Source organism: Nelumbo nucifera, chromosome 8 (assembly GCF_055504915.1).
Source record: "Nelumbo nucifera cultivar China Antique chromosome 8, China Antique-T2T, whole genome shotgun sequence".
Classification (NCBI taxonomy): Eukaryota; Viridiplantae; Streptophyta; class Magnoliopsida; order Proteales; family Nelumbonaceae; genus Nelumbo; species Nelumbo nucifera.
Window position 1 is genome coordinate 28775918 of NC_142656.1, and position 10338 is coordinate 28786255.

The 10338-nt window shown below is 28.2% G+C and overlaps 1 non-coding gene across 1 annotated transcript; it reads left to right on the forward strand.

Annotated features, from left to right (window-relative positions):
• The first annotated feature begins 6311 nt into the window (after positions 1–6311).
• Positions 6312–6604, forward strand: LOC148789798 (signal recognition particle RNA). The gene has a single exon (XR_016079984.1).
• Positions 6605–10338: the final 3734 nt, after the last annotated feature.

Below are 10338 nucleotides of genomic sequence, written 5' to 3' on the forward strand. Positions count from 1 at the left end.
GATCATATGCCCATGGTTGATTATTCCAAATAACTCCTAGCACTTCATATGAAGCTTTTAGTAAGAAACAAACATATCTTTCTTGTTCGAACATAAAACAAAGTTAACTGAACAGAGCGTTGGTAGCCTATGTTCTACTAAGGGCAAGAATGATATTTCCTTTTTATTTTGTTTTTCATTAAATTTTTAGAAGAATGTTAAGGCCAAACTTGTCATTATCCACTTTTATCTAATGAAAGATTATTTTTGTAAGTTGGTTAAAAAACTATAAAGAATGTTTTAGTAAAACATAAACTATGGTAGCTAGATTGTATTAAATCCATAAAACTATAAGGGGTGTTTTAATAAACGATGCTAAAAAAGAGTATCAAATGTTGTAAACTCTCAATACGTTGAATTAACTAGATGAACTCCAACACTCAATTTAGTGAAGACTGAAGAGACAGTAGTGGTTGACTAAGCCGAGATGGTCTTATCCATATCAGTTGAAGAGCTTAGGTTAGCAAGAGAGCAGTGTATAGCTTGTGATCTAGAGTGTGAAAAGATTCTCACCTTGGGTGGCATGCCCTTATATATCTATCGGGGAGTGCGTTGAGCTCTTTGCAAGTGGGCACACGTCAGGTAGGGGTGTCAATGAACCGGTTTTGGATTAGATTCTGTCTAAATCAAAATCTATTTAAATGGATTGGATGGATCAATAATATATATTGAATTTGGATGGATTGGATAAATCAATATGATCGATATATTGGATTGTACATAATCCGTCTATAATGAATTTATATTGGATTGAGCCAATATCTGGTCCATTGATAGAAGATAAGAACGTATGTGTCAATGGACCAGGTTTGAGTTGAAACCAATCTAAATTAATAGGAATTTGAACAAATTGGACAATCTCTAGAGAGGTCCAAAATGATCCTAAATATTCATTAGACTGGATTGGACCAGGTCCATTTGTAATAGACTCACATTAGACTAGACCGGATTGGACCAAATCCAGTCCAATTGACACCCCTAATGTCAAGTCCTGTAGTGGCCACTGTCTGATGTTCTAAGGGGCACATGCCCTACGTTCCATGTGAGAAGCTTAGAAACAATGGTTCTGACCTCGATGGTATGGCAGATTTCGTCTAGTGTTTGCCATGTGTCCCCACTTTGTTCGAGGGTTGCGGCATGCACCAATTTTAGCCTTTGGGTTATATGATGGTGCACCATATCACTGTTCTGATCTCATCTGATCTCTCAACACACAACAATCTTTCGCTCAGCATTGTGTCACTTTTTGGGCTTCAACCCAAGGCCAATTCTTGACCCATCAGTTTGGACCTTGACTTTACGTTTCACTAGTGGGGACCCGTGCGATGCACAGGCTTTGTTCAAAAAATTAAGGTAAAAAGATTTAGGGGTGCAGTTTGGATAGGCCTAACTTGAACTTGACCCAGCTCAACCTGAGCTTAACTCAACATCTTGGGTTGGGCTTGGGTTTGAAAGTTTTCTTTTGTAGCCTAATTTTGAGTTAGAATATATTGATAATATGTAGACATCTATATATATATATATAATGCACTTTCCAAATAACCTAAATAATTTCTTCTCCTAAAATTTCTCCTAAACTACCTCCCCCACTTTCTCCAAAATTATCTCTAATTCCTATTTATCTCAAAAATTATCTCTAGTTTAGTAGAGGGTTTCTCTCCTAAATTATCTCTAATTCCTATTTATCCTCTCCCCAACTTTTTATCTATATCCATCTAAGGAAAGTTTGGATTAAAAAATTTAAGAATGATTTAAATGTTCTAACAAAATTATATAATAACTTTAAAATATTTTTTAAAAACAGAAAAATAAATTTATATTTTTACAAAATATATCACGAAATTATGTACTAACAATTTAAATTTTATTTTTCTGGATTATCAATTTAAATTTTATTCAAATAATAAAAACTTAACATTAAAAAATAAAACCTTATATAAATATTTCAATAAATAAATATCATAAATAACAAATATTATAAATATATAAATAACTATATAACAAAATATTTAGTAATATGTAATAGCTTTAAATAAATAAAATTCAAATAAAAAAAATTAAATATTTTACATATTGTTTAAATATTTAAATAAATATTTAGCATAGCTAGATTTTGAATAGTTAAAATAACGAAAATATGTAATAAATTTAAAAAATTTCACAAAAGTAGAAAAATAATAATAACATAATATTGAAATTAATAATAATAACATAATATTGAAATTATCTATTAATAGTATAAATTATAATTGAATGGATTATAAAATTCAGTAAATAACAACAAATTTTAAATACTTTACATATTATTTAAATATTTAAATAAATAAATATTTCACATAACTAGATTTTAAATAGTTAAAATAACGAAATTATGTAATAAATTTAAAAATTTTTTAAAAGTAGAAAAATAATTATAGCATAATATTGAAATTAATAATAATTCAATATCTTACGAAATTAATAATAAAATTATGTAATAATAATATAAATAATAATTTTATGGATTATTAAATGCAATAAATATTTAATATTTTAAAATTTAAATATTTTACATATTATTTTAGTAGTTAAGTAACTAAATATTTTAAATAAAAAAATATTTAATATAACTAGATTTTAAATTTGTTAGAATAAAGAAGTTATGTAATAAATTCAAAACAATATGAAATGTATAAAAGTAATTATAACATAATATTGAAAATAATAATAATTTAATAATTTACAAAATTAATAAACAAATAACTTTAATAATAATTTAATATTTTTACATAATATTGTAAGTAACTAATTTTACTTATATCAATTAATTATTCAAGAAAATAACTTTCATAAAAATTAATATTGATTAGTAATAATTTTAAACTCTTAATATATATTTGTTAAATAATTATATATTCTAATATTAATATTTACTGTATTTCAGTAATTATTTATTGTTTTTTGTGATAAATGTATTTTCAATATAATTATGTATAAATTTATTTTTGTTTTGCTATTTATCAAAAAACTTTCACTAATTATTGGAGATTAAACTACTATTATTGAAAATTTTAAATTTTGTTTATTGTACTTATTGTATTTTTATATAACTTATTGATTAATATTTATTAGAGATTATACTATTATTTGAGATTATACTATTTATTGAATAATTTAATATATTTTTAGTACTTTTTTTTTGCAATTATGTATTTTTTTCATTATCAGTATATTTTTCAATAATTGTGTATTTTTGCTATAAATTTTCAATAATTATTGGTGATTAAAATATTGTTATTTATCAAAGATCAGACTATTAATTTATATGAAATTAAGAGTGTTCATGAGTTGGTTTGGTTAATTTGTAGGTTGTTTTTCCAACCAAATTGACTTGGTTAGTTGAAACCGACTAACCATTTGTGAAAACCGACCCACTCAACTTGTACCAATTTGGGTCAATTTTTTGGTTTGGTCAGTTGGTTCAAAAGATTTAAACTTGAAAATTAAATTTAAATTTTAAAAATTATAGTGCAATTGTTAAAAATGAAATTTATGATATAAAACATTTTAGACTAAGAAATATGTGAAATTTCCTAATTTTTCATATTAAAATTTATATTTAAAATAATATATATATATATATATATATATATATATATGGTAAAGTCATCCGATTTTGGTCGAGCCAAAGCAAAACTGATCCAATATGGTCAGGTCAAGTTGATCGGGTTGGTCGGTTTCATCAATTTAATGAATAAATCTAACTGAGATTAATTATTGTTATTTTTATTATAAAAATTTTGTTAAAAGTAGTATATAAAATATGAATAATTATTAATTATTTATAAATTTGAAAATATAAAATAGTTGTATACTCTTATGTAGGGGTGTCAATTGGACCGGATTTGGTCCAATCCGATATAGTCCAATGTGAGTCCATTACAAATGGACTTGGTCCAGTCCAGTCTAATGAATATTTTGGACTATTTTGGACCAGTCCAGAGACTGTCCAATTTGTTCAAATTCATGTCAATTTAGATTGGTTTCAACTCAAACATGGTCCATTGACACCTATGCTCTTATTTTCTATCAATGGACCAGATATTGGCTCAATCCAATATAAATTCATTATGGACGGACCAGGTCCAATCCAATATGTCATATTGGTCTGTCCAATCCGTCCAAATTCAACATGTCTTATTGGTCCGTCCAATCCATCCAAATGGATTTTGATTTGGATGGAGTTCAACCCAAAACCGGTCATTGATACCCCTACTCTTATGTGTTGCTATGGTCATTTAGTAGAACACACCTTAGAGTTTTACATATTTACTTAAACCTACCTTATAGTTTTCATTTTAATAAAATATCTCATATATTTTACACCCCTACTCTTATGTGTTTCTATGTGTTTCTATGGTCATTTAGTAGAACACACCTTAGAGTGTTTGTTTTGTCATTAAGGCCATGATTTTTTATTCCAAAAATACTCTTATCACTTTTTTGTACAGAAAAACAAAATTGACCAAATATAGCCAATAGAGTGGTTTCCCGTGTCTTATTAGGGGCAAAAATGGTATTTTTTATTTTTATTTTCTTTTGATAAAATTTATTTAAATGAACATTAGGGTCAACATTGTCATTTTCCACTGTCATCTAATGGAAGATTGATTAAATCCATAGTAAATTATAAGTGGTGTTTTAGTAAAATACAAACTATAGGGTAAATTTTAGTAAATCCATGAAACTATAAGGAGTGTTTTAGTAAATGACCCTTTCTGTTATTTAGCTTTCGCTTAATAAATCCCATGCATTGCACGGGTCCCAGCTAGTGTATATCATAAAATATTGGGGTGGGCTGAAATTGGGTCAAGTTGTTCTCGGGCTACCCGGGGCTTCAACCCAAGCCAAATAGTATATTACACTGCTTTTTGGTAGTTTTCAATAATTAATGATTAAAAGTCAGAAAATAACAGTAAATTACAATAAAAAAATTAAATATTAAATAACAATGAAGTACACCAATTTTTGATAATTTTCAACAATTGATGATTAAAATTCAGAAAATAATAGTAAATTACAATGAAAAGTAAAATATTAAATAACAATAAATTGCACTAATTCATAATTTTAACAATTAATGTTTAAAAATCAAAAAACAACAATAAGTTACAATAAAAAATGGAATATTAATAACCACATATGACCCGCCCTATTAGGTCATGATACCCGGCCCCTACACATATATAAGGTATTATTGTAATTTCATAACCTAAAAGTATAGGGTTTCTTTTTCATGTTTATTTTGGGTTATCTAGGAAAAAGTGACATCTTAGAATATCTAAGAGACATGTACACCAATATAGTTAATTGGAAAATGGATCATACAAAACTCGGTTAGGTTGTCTTTCTTGTAGTTAGCACTATTTCATATAAAATAACTTATCAATTTTAAAATAATGTTGAAATTATACAAAAAATAATTAATCACTAATAAAAATATTAGAATGATTAAAATTTAATAAAAATTAAAACAATCAATAAAAATTAATAAAATAAATAAATAATTATTTAATTATTAATAATATTAAAATAATACAAGCAAAACAATAAAATAAATAATAATTGATAATAATTACTAAAAATAATTAACAGTTATAAATAACACAATAAAAATTAATAAAATAATTAATCACTAATAAAAATAATTAATGTTTAATAAAAATATTAAAATAATTAATAAGTAATAATTAGTAAAATAAATTTATAATTAATAATAATAATAATAATTATTATTAATACTCAACCGCCACCGCTGCAAGTTGCGCGGTTGAATATTATTATTAATTTTTTTGGTAAAAGAGATTTTTACCTAAAAGTAATACAAAAATAATTACAAACCATAAAATTTTAAGAATTAATAAAAAAATTAGCACTAAGATACAAAAAAGCAATGCAGATTTATCTAACGTATAAGAAATTAGTCACTCTAACTTAAATTGTGATCGAATGAACTAGACATAACCCAAAAAAAATGCTTCAATTGGAGTTAAATGAGTACCACTTAATTGAAAATATATAAACTCTATTCTCAATTTTTCTTAAAAAATCCGTACATCACATGGGTCCTGACTAACATAGCTTTAAAGATGAATAACCCCTCCAAACGAGAACCATTAACTTTCATTCCATTTTTTGATTGAGATGAACACCACGTGTTTGGCAAAAGTCCCGTATTGGTAAAGCATAAGAAGTTCTTTTTCCTTATTAGATCAATTAGTCCAATAGATGTTGCCGGGCTTGGTAGTACAAGCTTGTAACTCAGGCGAGGGCACCAAGGTGGTTGAACGTTGGCCCGATTCTGATAAGCAGGAGCAGTCAGAGTTAATTTGCTGGCACGCCCGTTCCAAGTAGGGAGTTGAACCATGTGACTTGAATAAAAGCTTGGGTAACGTGGCTCTTAGAGTGGAGGGCACCGCCTCAGATTGGTTTCACAGAGCAGCGAAAACCTCCCGCTTCTATAAGCCAGTGCTCCGCTGCCTCAACAATTGCTCTATGAGTCGAGCCCAATCGGACAACCACCTTTTGCCTTTTTTTTTTTTTTTTTGACTGTAACAACAACTGGGTTCAGCAGGGAAGAGCTTAAGTGCTTTTTTGATTACTGGGTTTAATTTCTTTTTTTCTATTTCTGGTATATTTCTAAGAGAAATTGAGCTACCGAAAAAGCTTAGGTACAGGGGCCTATCTATAAAGATGCCATGAAAACCCAGAAAAGGAATATATATTGCTTTTGACCCGTACTTTCGTCTATTTTTAACCCAATGTTGTTTTTTCTTTTTTTTTATTTTTATATATTTTTAAGGGAAAATTTCTTATTAGTATCCTGTAATTTGGGTGAAGTGCCACTTTGGCCTCTAAACTTTAAAATGCGAAAAATTCAATACTCAAACTTTCAAAATGTGTCAATCCAGCATGTATCGTTAACCAATATGTTTATCATCCGTTGAGTGACATTTGAAAAAACACAAATGCCCTTTGAGTGTCATCTAATTATCAATCATCCATATGTTGATAAAAATGAACAATCTCAAATCCTTGCCTCTTTTATTCAAGAAAGATAGGGTTACATTAAGTAAGGATTTGGGACTGTTCATTTTTTGTCAATATTTGAATAATTGATAAAGATGATTAAATGACCCTCAAAAGGTATCTATGTCTTTTCAAATGATACTTGACAGTTAGTCAAATCAACGGAATGATTAATAATAGATACTAGACTGAGCATTTTAAAAATTTGAATACTAAATTATCATGTTTTAAAGTTCGAAGACCACACTAAACTCAAAGTAAAGAGTACTAATTTAGAATTTTACCTTTTTTTCAAATGTGAGGTATCTCATTGGTTAAATTTGACTAAAAGTTTGTCCGGAGTAAACCCGGATGTATTGCTTCGGAGGCAATTATCCTAAGCACGCTTGTTGGTATGGTCAACCAATCTCAATCAGGTTTTAATATTGTTGTTGCATGTTGCGAAGATCCTTCAATTGGCTGCAGAGGTTCCCATATCCTTAAAAATTATGTTAATACAACTTTTACATGTAATACTCTCTAGAATGTATACAATGAATTTACACAAATCTGGGGTTCTTTGCCTGGTGCAACCCAATGAAAAGACATAGTACAAGACAGACTTGGCATTCCTCTTTTTTCGTCTCTAATTCCTCTATTAGAATTTTGTACCCCTGAACTCAAATTTCAATGTTAATATATTTTCTCGTAACTTTCATTTTGTCTAAAACTTCTATTTCTTCTTCTTTTTCTTCCTCTTGTGAAATTTTTAGTTGTACACACACATACAGAGAGAGATTCTTAAGCCATTTGGGTTACAAAAGTTGTGATATTAACAAAAATGTGAAATTCGCAAGGTGCCAATCGGTTAGTTGGTAAAGTTTCCAAATGGTTGTAGCGGAGACGGGGGATAGAATCGCACCTGCACCTGGGCTGGGGGGTTTTGGATTTGGGGGATGGACTACTCCTGTTGCATGGCCTTTTAGAGTGAAAATAAAAAGAAAAAAGAAAAAACACAAATGTGAAATTCTATGACCCATCCAAGTTGGTTTTTAAGATCAAATATTAGTTTGAACCCTAGAGATTCCTTAGGGAAAAGTAAAGGCCATTACCCTATGTAGGTCTCCGTTATATGGGGGTTTTGGGAGGGGTAGACTGCATAAAGTTCTTATCTTTGGCATTTTCATAAATCTCAAACTCAAACCCGCATTCTCTTATTAGCGTAGATTTTACTATTACACCAAGATGTGACTTGCAAAAGGGAAAACAATTATATGACTGCGTTTGGAGGTAAATCAAGAGCAATGTAAAAGTTTATGCCAGTTTGGATGGAGTGTAAATGACGATCGACGTAAAACTCCACTCCGTTTTAGATTTGTCGGCATTTGGATAAAGTGGAGTTTTATGTCATGAATCAATGTAAAACCTCATCAAACATGAAGTTTTATGACTATTGATGTAAATACTACATCGATAAAATATGATAAAAAATATAAAAATTAAGAAAATAGTATATATTTGATAAAATAATCGGTTCCGGGTCTGAATAAATTTGGGACAGGAAAGAACTAGGACTGATCTAATTATTAATCGGGACAAAATCATAAAATCAGACTGTTATAATCGGTTCAGCCGGTTCAAGACCATTAGGTAGACCTAATCCATTGACAGCCCTAGCTAGATGTTATCTCTGCATAAACAAGACTAGTATTGAGTAATTGCTTTCATAATATGGGAATTCTTTTGAGTACATCCCATTTGTTATAATGGAATTTCCTCTAATTATGATACAAAAATACATGTTATAAAAGATTAAAAAATAACACCCAAACATTTTGTCTTTAATAGTGGCTTTTCAACTTTTTGCCAAGGATGTGCTCAAATGAGTACGCTTAGGCTATGTTTGGTTTAAAGGAAAAGGTAGGGAAAGGTAGGTAATCTTTTACAAACCTTGTATGGGTTTCTCTATCTTTCCTTTCCTTTCCTTACTTTTTTCTTCAAACCAAACACAGCCTTAATAAAATTAGGGTAAATTAAAGACTTCCTCCTTGTACTCTGGGGTAGTGACCTTGACCCCCTAAACTTTTATTTGTGACAAAGACCCACCCTGAACTTTTAGATTCCAACAATTTGTTCCAGGCTTCCAGCTATTAGCATTTTGTGAATCAACTGAAAAAAAGATTCTCATATGACTATCATGTATGTGTTTAAACGTTTTCAAACCCCCGAACTGCCCTTATATCATTTTATGATACCATTTTATAGTAAATTGGTAAAGTACAATAAAAATGAAAAATAAAGGAAATGTAGAAATTGTAAAATATACATGAAATAGGAAAAATAAAGAATAAGAGGAAAATATAACAAAGTACAAGATAAACAAAAATTTGGAGAACATACAACTAGAAAAAAAACAAAAATAGAAAAAAAATTGAATTTTGCAAAAACAAAAAAAGATACAACAAAAGGAAAATTGAGAAAATACAACACAAATGTATAAAATGTAATTTAAATTATAATTATTTTCCACTTCATTCAATTCAATGTCATTAAGGTGTCAATTCCCATTTTCTCTCTTTAGATTAGATACTTTATTTGAAAAATTATCTTTATTTCTCACTAGTAAATTGTACTAATTAAATCATATGCAATCTTTTTAATAATACAAAACCTTTGTTCAAAACTAACATGAAAATAAACTACCCTTTCATTTCGGTGGTGGGTAAATAGTCCATCCATCCATGCCAAATGTGTCAACCATGGTCTCATAGCTAAATTATAAAAATAAAAAATAAATAAAAATATAAATGTTACAAAAAAATAAACTTTTGTGCAAAATTTTAGGCACATCTCTAATGTTATATATTTATCATATTAAACAACAAGTATGACAAATAAGAAGTATTTTTATTAAGATGGAAATGAGATACAAGATTTAAAACTAACCCAAAAATGAAAGCATTTTCCTATTTAAGTGGTGGGCCAATGGTTTAACCTTTTTGGTCAAATGAATCTACCCTTGATGTCAAAATTAAATAATAAAAATTTAAAAAAGAGAATAATAAAAAAATTATTAAAAATATAGAAATTTTATACAAAACATTTGGGTGCATCTATAATATTATGTATTCATCATATTAAAAAAATATGTGTGATAAATAAGAGTTATTAATTTTTATTACTGATAGAAATAGAATAAGGAAATAAACTAACTTGAAAAGAAAATTGTTTTTGCATCTAATTGATGATCAA